Source organism: Mauremys mutica, chromosome 14 (assembly GCF_020497125.1).
Source record: "Mauremys mutica isolate MM-2020 ecotype Southern chromosome 14, ASM2049712v1, whole genome shotgun sequence".
NCBI classification, from domain to species: Eukaryota; Metazoa; Chordata; order Testudines; family Geoemydidae; genus Mauremys; species Mauremys mutica.
This window is the reverse complement of record NC_059085.1, coordinates 19169269-19180490: the sequence shown is the minus strand read 5'-3', so window position 1 is coordinate 19180490 and position 11222 is coordinate 19169269. Positions and strand designations below refer to the sequence as shown.

At 40.1% G+C, this 11222-nt stretch overlaps 1 long non-coding RNA gene across 1 annotated transcript in view; it reads right to left on the bottom strand.

Moving 5' to 3' along the window:
- Positions 1-2030: 2030 nt before the first annotated feature.
- LOC123349383 overlaps positions 2031-11222 on the bottom strand; it is a 50899-nt gene continuing 41707 nt past the window's right edge. The window contains exons 3-6 of the long non-coding RNA XR_006573514.1: positions 8739-8907; positions 3796-3944; positions 3601-3708; positions 2031-2238 (exon numbers count right to left, since the gene is read on the bottom strand). This is a non-coding gene — a long non-coding RNA (uncharacterized LOC123349383). The remainder of the gene's footprint in view (positions 2239-3600; positions 3709-3795; positions 3945-8738; positions 8908-11222) is intronic.

Below are 11222 nucleotides of genomic sequence, written 5' to 3'. Positions count from 1 at the left end.
TTATCCAGGAAGCTTAAGTTTTAACAGCATGAATGGATCAATCTGACATTTTTTTACATCTTTAAAGTTAACACAATAAACCTCTGAAGGTGTCATTTGGACTGTGTGCTGTGATGTGCACTGAAAGAAAAATGAGTCGGAACCTCAACTGTTGTAAATCCATGTAGCTCTTCCGAAGTCAATTTACAATTTACACTGGCTGAGGCTGTGGCCTAATACTTCTATTCAAATATGCAGGCGACAGCACTCTCCCTGAGCTGTAAGGACATTTGTTGAAATTGAACTGTAAAAGTACAGGGGTGGTATTATGGAAAACCAAAACAATTTAGAACCTCATCCCCAAGTCCTTTCTTTTCCAAAACTCCCATTGACTTGAATGGGAGTTTCGGCTGAGTAAGAACTACACGATCAGACCCTTACTACTGTATGAAATGAAGCAGTCAATTTTGTCTGAATTTTGTACTTATGAACTTGTAACAGTCAGATTGTCCTGTGTTGACTTATGCAATGTACTATATATGAATGATCAGAAATGTTTACAAAATGAATTAGTTTGACTCCAGCTTTCTAGCCGGAAAGTAATCAAAGTGAAGAGCCAAGCTATTTCTGAAATTCCAGCTTCTCCTAACTTGAAATACTGCATGCTTCATCTTTCTGCCTATTGGGGGAAAATATATATACTCTATACTGCAGTCACATTGAATATAGTTCATAATCATATTTAAAAGCATGGTACACACATTAATTACTTAATCCTCATGCTGCCCCGTGGGGTTAGTAAGTATTATTACAGTATATGATCTGGCTATTAAAATAATGTTAAAAATTGAAATTGACAACCAGTGAATGACTAGTCTGTGATTTGTAGCTATTTTGCTGTATTAAGTGTTTCTTAGTTTTTTTCTTTAATTTCCTCTGAAGTGTATAGGCACTCCTGGACACATGTAATCAGGACTCTTCTAATGCAAATATTTTCTTTATAGGCTTGTTCAGGGTTGGAGCTCCTCACCATTAAATCTTGGAAACTGATTTATTTTGTCCTCAACCATCTTAATTTAGCAAAATCAGAACTGTCTCTAGAACAATCTCATAATGAACATCAGGTTTTGTTGGCTAGTACATGGAAATGATTATTTAAGAAAACAGCAACATTATTTAAAATGTTTCTTTGGGCTGGATGGAGCACTCCCTCCCCCCCAAAAAATTATTGGCCCGTCCCAAGAAAGTCAGCCTCAAAATTTGAGAAGCATCATTTGATATGATGCTGGCGATTGTAACGGGCCAGGGCCAGGCTCCTCAGCTAGAGTAAACTATTGTACTGCCAAAGAAATCAGATATCAAATGGAGCTACATTGATTTACATCCGCTGAGGAGCTGGCCTACCTGCCTCATCTATGTTGTTGGTGTTTTGCAATCAGCAAAGAGTTCAGTTCCGTGGGTCAGATCCTCAGGTGATATAAATTGACTCAGCTTTATTTGCTATCTGACATTAGTGGAGCTATAATGATTTACTCCAGCTGAGGATCTGGTCCAGCATGTTTTAAATGAGATGTGTTTATGAGACACTTGAAGACCTGATTCTGCACTCGTCCAGTGAGCAAAACTCACACTGCATAAAGACTACAGGCTGCGGCCCCTTTTTAATTCATGCTTCCACAGTATATTTAAGAACTCACAGGAGTGGTGAGAACAAATAACATTTTAATAAAACAGTACAGCAGGATATTGCTAGCATTAACCAAAATGTTTCTAAAATGAGAGGTCACTAAAGGGTTAAATTTGGTGCTTAAGTAGTTTAACTTAAAGCCCATATTTGTGGCTTTTGCCATCTCAGAGTTACTAGAAGAGCATGTAGAATTTCACCCGTGATCTTTCCCCATTTTATAACATTGTACCTCTATACAACCCTTCGTCCTTACACCTCTCTAACCTGTATCAATTATATGAAAATACTATAACACTCTCTCCCCCCACACCCCGAAAGCAAGTATCAATAGAAAGAATGACAGTGGCTAGTTTGCACACTTGAAATGGTTTATTTGTTGCAATCCTGTGCACAAGATGTTTATCAGTAACCACCAGACAGCCATGCAGAAGAAAGAGCCTTAATTCTGTCTGAGACAGCCTCTTATTGCTATTGATAGTTAGCATCAGTGTCCAGTCTGAGAAATGGAACTGCTGCAGGCAACTTCAGTCAAGACATCCTATTGATCTACTGCTTCCTTTGCCTCCCTGAAGCTAGAGGAGAAAAATAAAAAAAGGAGGAAAAGCTTGCCGTATAAGGGGTGATGGAGCAATCTGTGCCTTACAATCATTCAAAAGGGGTGTGTATGTGCATGGATATTCCTGATATTCAGCACCTCAAACCATTGTAAATCATGCACACAGCCACGATAAATATAAATGTCAATATATTGGCAATGTCCTTTATATAAGAGGTGTCACTGGAACTACATTTTTAGCATGAAACATTTTTGCTGCTTTTTATTTTTCATTGACTTATTGTGCTTCTATTATACTCTGTCGAACACAATCAATCTAAAGCGTAATATCTGAGCCTCCTATTCATAAATAATACATATTTGGGTTATTTTCATTCGTATCCTACAATGAAAATTTACAAGCCAAAAAAACAAAAAAGAAACAATACGTGGAATGTTCTAATTCAGTGGATAAGAATATATTGCTGTGCTCAATTAATATGTTTTTCTGGGCATTAGGTGGACATCTTTATGGTACATACATGAGGGTTTATAATTTAGAGGCAGAATCAGCTCTAAGACTCTAACATAAAATGCTCAAAGAGAAACTTTTCCAAAGATTTTTTTTTGAGTGTGTGCTAAATGCAGTAGACTCAAGCACAATAGTAACCTGTATCTTGTGTGAGCGTATTATTTAGCTGAGCCCTGCCTATTACCTTTGGTATTTGATAATACACAAAAGGTGACCACATTACATGACGCACCTAAGAAAAAATAATACTTTATTGCGCCATACATCCAAGGACCTCAAAATACATTATACAAAGGTAGGCAAGTATTATTATCCCCATTTTACAGATTGGGAAACTGAGGCACAGAAAAGTTGAGGGCTAATTTTTTCAAAAGGCCACACACACAATCAAGTGCAGTTTTTTTTATGTGCATGAGTCATGGGAGCAAAACAAATGCTTGTGTGCGAATCACCTGAGCGCAGGAAGGGGCTCTGCTAAAATCCAGTGATAAAAGGCTTCATCTTTTCCATTTCTAATTTCTTATGAAAAAACTGAATCTCTTTGTGTGGCCCAAAGTGAAGGAGTATTCTGGATATGTGCTGTGCCAGAGGAGCAGCATGAGGGGCTGAGAGGGTTCTGCAATTAGCGTTGCCAACCCTCCAGGATTGGCCTGGAGTCTCCAGGAATTAAAGATTAATCTTTAATTAAAGATTATGTCATGTGATGACATTTCCAGGAATACATCCAACCAAAACTGGCAACCCTATCTGCCTGAAGGGGAGGGCTGTGTGTGTGTGTGAGAGTGAGTGAGTGTGAGAGAGAGAGAGAGAGAGAAGGTTGCTGGGGAGAGGGAGTGACAGGCTCCCCCCACCCTGCCTCCACATTACCTGAACTATGTGTTGGGTGCCAAACTGGTTTCATTCCACTGCAAACAGGGAGGCAGGATGGAAGGCTCAGAGGGAGTACACAATCCCTGCACCGAATGGGACGCAGATCTGCAAGACAACACACAGGTGGCAACAGAGCGAGAGGCACTGCTGGGTGGAGGTGGGGAAAGAGTGGGCTGCTAAGGGCATCCTTACCCTGTTGGGCTGGCAGGCATGGTTTGGGAAGGGCCCACAGAGCACACTCCCGTCACCACAAGATGGATTCCATCCCTGTGCATCTGCTCAGTGCCTGGCTGGGCATTCAGCATACGGGGTTATTAGATTAGCCTCTCAGCTCTGGAAATCTGCCACAACAAAAGCAATTTTACATTTCACAGGCCTTTTAAAACACGTTTCAATAGAAAATAAAAACAATAAGGAAAAAGGCTACATTTCATTTCCCCTTTTTATAGTTTGACTTTGCAAATGTTTTGTGTGAGAGCGGCACATGCCTTCAAGTGTCAAAAGATGCAATAACCTCACACGCAAATGGCCAAATGACAGAACTGTTACAGTGAACCAGAACGTATTAACCTGAGAATCCTGCCAGCAGCAATATACTCCTGGTATTTTGTACCAAACACATTTCATAGTCCTTTTAATATTTTACATGAAAGCAAGTGCAAGTTCACTTGATGAGTATTGTATGTTTATCAGATCTGGGAATGATCCTTACAGAATATTGTACCTTCTGAAAACAGTGATTATTTATAAATCCCTGCTTTGTTTGAATTCAAGTGCAGGAACAGAAAAACAAAACAGGTGTTTTCCTTTTTGGTGGTAACAAGAGAAACTAAGAAAGTTCAGAGGTTCATTCTGGTTTGAATAAACACCCAACATTTCACATACTTATAATTGTCTGAACTGCACAGAACTCTTCAATCTGCACAACTGGGCTCCCATCCTGCAATATAATTGATAAAGGCAGGCCCCTGTGCACATTAAAAGTCCCACTTATTTCAACAGGACTTGGGGTGAGTGTGGTCCACATCCATGTGGATCAGACTGCAGGATTGGAAATCTCTGTAGAACAGCCTCTCTCATAGCACACAGCACGACTGCTTTGGCTACAGCTGAAAGCACGAGGTGTGAAAAAATAAAAAAGATCATTTTGAAAGAAGTTTATCCCCCATTTTATTTAATACCAAAAAATGTTTGTTTGGGGTTTGGTTGGAATTTTAGACAAAGTTTGGTTCAGTTCGTACAGTACATCTGAACCAAATTGTCCATCTCTATTTCTTTGGTTTTACCAGAAAAACAGAACAGAAATCATTTTCTAATTATGGTAAAAGAGTTAAAAGAAAATCTAAAAGCCATTCTGGTGGTACTGTAAACAATGCATGAATGTTAAAATGGAGATTGCAATCATAGTGAACATCAGGATGTTTAGCATCAGTTAACAGACATTAAATAGACATCAGAGGATGGATTTCAGGCCCTACTTGCCCTTAAATTCCATACAGTGAGCATATGGTCATATTTTACTACAAAGAACTGAAATCAGTCCCAGGGAATCTTTACCTGAATATGAGCAGACATGCACTAAGAAAACGATGTCAAAGGAAATTTCAAAACTATATTTTCAGAACATCCCAGAGGGGTGTGAGATCTTGTCTTGGGGGACAGTAGAGTTAACACAGCTAGCAGAGGAGGAAAACATCAGAGGAAAACAAATTGACAGTCTGTATCAAAGATAATCAAATCCAGACATGTGCAATCCCAGCGGAAGATTCAAGGTAAGCTAAAAAGGTCCTGTAGTATGCTGCTAAAGCAGCCAGTACAAATAGAAGAGAACACCTCTCATGATCTCTATAGATCAGTGGTTTTCAATGTTTTCATTTGCAGACCCCTAAACAATTTTGAATAGAGGTGCAGACCCTTTTGGAAACCTTAGACATAGTCTGTGGAACCCCAGGGGTCTGCAGACCACAGATTGAAAACCACTGTTATAGATATAAGGGCCAGCTGAGGATCTAGCCAAGAAGGTTGTTGAACATTGTTGCATTGCCATCAGCATTATACCATGGTATAAAAATGGAGCAAAGAATTCAGAGAGTCCATGTGCAGTTAACCAGGAAAGCAGCTAGTTCACAACAGCACAATTTAGCATGTTTGCCAAAGAAGACAGGTTTTATATGATTCTGGTGGAAAAGTGCAATGCCGCCAGTAGCATTGCCGAAACATTTGCTTTGAAAAGGAGGAATCTTATTTCCAAGGTCAACCTGAGGTTTCCTGGGTTCAGTGTAAAATGTTTTGTGGGGCCAAAGAAATATTTACTGGGTTGTAGGGAGCAGGGAGGAGATGTGTCGTTTGAACATGTTTCAAGTCAGCCTGGGAGGTCTTTTTGTTTTTAAATATTTGCGTCTCCTTAGACAATTTTTGTGTGTGAGAGAGAAACTGGAAATGGAGAAAATGACTACTTCAGTGGATTTCAGCTGGGCTGATCCAGTGACATTGCTTTGTTTGCATCCTCCTCCAAAATGCTTTTCTTAAAGACATTTTCTTTCCACCGCATCTGATGAATTGATACAGCAGAGTCTTGCCTAATGTTTCTCAATCCTTTTTTGGTAAAACAAAGAGTTTCAGGGGATTGAGCAATGGCTTCCTTCATGTGGCCACTAACTACAGAAGCGCTGAAAGAACGGCCTCATATGCAGTGAGTACACTGAGAGGCAGAGTCTCTTGGGCACGGGCATAAATGAATTGGCCGCATAATACATATTTGCTTGACAATGAGCAGGTGAGTGGAACTTGTGTTACTGCATGCTAGAGATCATCATCTGGAGGGAGAAACTATCACCCGGTTCAGGAGTGGCAGTGAAAGGTTAAAAGAAATATCCAGTAACAATCATATTTTTAAAAAAAGAGAGAACTTCTTATATCTGCCAAAGGAGCTTGGGGGGAATTAATGTCTCAGAGTCAGGAAGACTGAGACCAAGTGAAATACTACTACAGCGGTTGCCAGAATGCCTGGAGAGACAATATTGCACATGCAGTTTAACCAGGCAAGTGCCAAGATCCTCTTGCAGATGCTGTGGAGCTGCTTTCAAATACAGGAATGTACTCTGAACCCAGTGCCCAGGCCCTCTCTGGCCTTCTTATTCGCTGATTATACCAGGGAAACCCATAGTGAGGTGTTAGGTCCTGAAACCAGGAAGAAGCTGAGGAATCAACGTTTTACATAAAACAGCAATTACAAAGAGATCTACAGTTCCCGCCACATAATCAGGCAAATTCCACAGAGTGGAGTAAAGAATCTAAATGGGAGAAAAGAGCAGAGGGGTGGTTGGGGGAAGCGGAGATGGTCCCTTGGGTGATATGTGACGGGATGCTTAGTCTGTGTCGGGGGTAAAAGATGAAGTGAAAATGTAACGAAGGAATGATCAGGTGTAGTCAGATGAGAGATAGTTAAATAAAGGAATGTGCTAACTTAAGATAAATGTGAAGAACTGGGCCTGTGTTTAGTGTAATGGTGCAGCCACCTTTAATGATTCAGGATTCAGAGAGGGAGAATCCCCTTGGATCCTGGAATACCACCCTAAATCCAGATAAATTCCATCTGAAGAGCTGGTAAGCAAAGAAACAAAATAAGAAAATGGAAGGAAAAGAGAGGGCCGGATTCCCATTTAATTGAGGCTCTAGCAGGTAAAGGGGCCTCACAGTGCATTTAAAGCACAGTTACGCCCACTTTAAGGTCCTTTCACACTGCCGAACGGCATAAAGGGGCATTAATGTAAATGAGAATCAGATTCAATGTATCTGCAGTATCTGTGAACAAGAAAGCTGCTGTTCAAGGAATCTGAGGAGGGCAGTGTGAAAAGAGCTTGAAATGTAAACCTCTCTGGTTGGCTTATGTTTCTGCTGGTCACATGACTCTAGTAAGACTGGATCAGGGATTTTCCATTACCAGGCAAGCAGGATTTTGCAAAAGGAGAAGCTCAACAGAGCAAATAAGTGCTGTGGATAGAACCCGTATCAAATCTCTACCAAATAGTTTGGTAAATCTCCATCCTTAACGCATCCTAGGGTAGGGGAGCATCTGGAAGTTCAGTGAATAACTTCTTGGGTATCCCCAAGTTTGGATATGACTACAGGAAGTTTGAATGTCAAGCCTTTGGAGGCTGGGAGCATTGCAGACTTTCAAAAGCAGCCACAAATTTGCAGCCCCCAAACTGAAAGTCCACATTTTCAAGCACACAATATTAGAGGCTTAAATTTTTGCTTAACCTGCAAAGTTGGATTTGCATGTAGAAACAGTATTTATCCATGCAAATTTGGAACTCAGATCTCCAACTAATCTAGTCGGTGCTAAAAACTGGCCTTCGGGGAATGAAAATAGTTGGGACACTGAGGTTTGCAAATTTAGAAAATTAATTGTGGCCACCATAAATAATTTTGGCCATGGAAGTCTCTGAGGGCGAAGACTGTGCTCTGTATTGCTCACTTCCTGATATTAGGTTAACCATAGATTGAAATACAGTCTGAGTGGAGGCTATTTGCACGGCTCAACTTGAAAAATGGTGCTGCTCCCGTGTCTGTTTGTGTCAAGCATGCAGTTACAATGATGGAGGAGTGAGGGGCTGAACCTGAGGGAGTCAGAACGAAGGAGCTGGTTAAAACCCTTTGACCCCACTCTGTCAAGTTAATTTTCCTCTGAATCGTACCTGTCTTTCTGTCATCTTAGATACCTCCAAAGTGCCTATCCCCACAGTATTTAAGCACTATGCAATGATTAAAAAGCACGGAACGTGTCCACAAAGGGCATCAAGCTCAGTAGCTCCTTCCTTTCCCAGTGGATGAAGCACTGTTTCAGAGCAGGAGGCAAAAGGGTATATGTATCCTCTTAGTATGTGCCTGTGCTCAAATGGGTGATGAAGATGAGCCCACAACTCTGGTATCTGGGGAAGCCTATTGCAAAAACAGGGGCAAAAGGCGGTAGGAGGAAGGAATAGGAACCAGCTTTATGAGCTAGCAAATGTAATGATGGATGGCTAAGTGCCAATAGAAGGCATAAATGTGATTGAGTTTGCACAGTTGTAACTATTAAAGGTTATTTTACTTTTAATTCTCTGTGATAGTTTCTCTTATTCCTTCCTTACCGAGACCCTTGATTTTCACTTGCTAGATGCTCGGATGCATTTGTCATACCCCAAAAGGTGATGTCAGTTCTTGGATGCCAGGAAACCTTTTCACTGATCAAAACACAGCTGCACACGCTTGCTTGATCTGTTAATGGGTGCCACGACTCTGGGGTATGTCTGTCTATACCTGTGAAAATAGATATAATTAGTATAACAGATATCATATATATATGCAAATGCAGGAGGTAAAAATGACTCATAATAAGACAAGGTTTTCATTTGCCAAACCTAATCAAACTATCTGAATAGCATAATCAAACACATATGGCCTATATTCGGAATACGGCTGTTGTAGCAACTTCAATGCACTCTTGATCTATTGTTTTAACACAGTCTTTTTTTAAAATGCAACCTTTTAAAAATGTATTTTGATTCTTTTTAAAGCATGCTAATTTAATCACCTGCTCTCAGGACATCTCTCTCCCGGCTAAGTTGTTTCCATTTCTTCCCACAAGTGGGCAAGATGTAGGATGAAGTCCACAGGGCCACATGAATTGCCATTCACAGGACACAGATCATAGGGTTTAAGACAGTGAAGGCAGCAAATTGCTACCAAGTTTATATAAATTGTTTTCAGTATAAGACAATGAGCAGAATATTTCCTAGTAGATAATCTTTCTATCTATCCTGAAATGCATACAAACAGCATTACTACCATACAAAGAAGCGGACAGCAATTTCAGTGTCTTATTACATTAGTACATTTAATTTTACAATTATCTCTCTTTCTTCTGGTTTTCTGGGTCTTATCTGGTCAGATCTGGCAAGCACTAGGCCCTTCTTGAGCAAAGAACCTAAGCATGTGAACCGTCAAATTGAAATCAATGAAACTACTCACATATCTAAAGTTAAGCACCTGGCTTGAGTTCTTTGTTGGACTGGGGACCTAAATGATTAAACCCCTGATCAAAAGCCAAGTCAATGGAAGTCTTTCCTCTAACTTCAGAAGGCTTTGGACCAAGGCCTAAATGTGAACAATTTTCCATAATAAAACCACCCCCACTACATTAATAACAATGCCACCATTACATAAATAACTACGACAATGTTGTTATGAATTCTAACAATACATATTAGAAGGCCCGATGTTCAGCATTATTTGTAGCCCAACGAAGTTTTGTCTGGGATAAGTGCTACTAAGTGCCCTTTCTTGCAATATAAGAAATGAAAATAGAATTGCTTTACCTACGGTTTCTGTTTTTTGATTTGAAGACTCATTTCACAACAGTTAATTTTGAACTTTTAATTTTATTTCCTTCCAAAGTGTCTGAGCAAAAGAATTGTTATGGTTTTCATCATAAGCTCCAACAGTGAGACATTTTATCAGACAAAGCTTTGAGTGCATGCAGATGTCTGCAATACATAGCAGTTTTTCTTTAGGATGTAACCAAATTAGCACAAACATCTTGGACAATTATGGGCAGAGCCCAGCTTCCATTTAGGCACCTAGATGAATCAAGTGTCTGTGTTTAACACTTTTGAAATTCTGACCATTGGAAAACATCAGCTTGGTAGCTAGGTATTATGAGGATGTCCATATTGGAGACCATTATTTCATCTTACAAAATGTATTTACACAAAGGAAAGTGGCATCCAGCTAGGCTGCATCTGATGTGGTTTTGTTTTCATTATTAAGACCATTTTTAGTATTCTGAATTCCCTTTAAACTTGAACGTGACTGTGAATGATTTTGGGTTTCTGACTAGATCATGGTGACAGATTTCTGTACACAGTGCCATGTTTTCTATTATAGAAGAAATGATACCTACGGTAGTTCAAACGTGTGCAGAAGCCCCTCTGAGTCATGTGTCACTCGCTGCTTTTGACTTAGTATGGCTATGTTTCTTTGTCCATAGATGTCAGGGGATGGAGCACTTTATGATGACCTGTTCTGTTCATTCCCTCTGAAACAACTGGCATTGGCCACTGGGCCAGATGGACCTTTGGTCTGACCCAGTATGGCCATTCTTACGATGTCAATGACTTCAGTGGCGCTAGATCAAGAACTATTTGCTTATCATGACCCCACAGGGTCAATCTTGTGAGGTACTGAGTGCATCTCTTGATAGCAATGGAGTTAAGGTCACACAGTGCCTCCTAAGAGGTGCTCAGTATTCTGTAGGACTGGGCCCATAAGCATGTTTCTCTATCATGTTTGTCTTTCATTGTCTATACAAATTGTGGTTTTCTAGCTTGCTACAGCACTTCTGTTGTTGAAAGGGATGATAATGTTTGTTTGCTTCCTTGTCTGTGTTGAAGAGGAAGTGAGAGGAAAAAATGTAAATCCTTTTTGAAGGGAGACTGCCAAGCAAGAAAATCCTTTGTCTGTCTGTCTGAGGTATTTCCAAGTCATCTCTCAAACTGGTATTTACAGCTACAATTCCTGGTGATGCACACACCTTGCTTTCAGAGCCATATATACAAGTTTATAATGCTGGACAT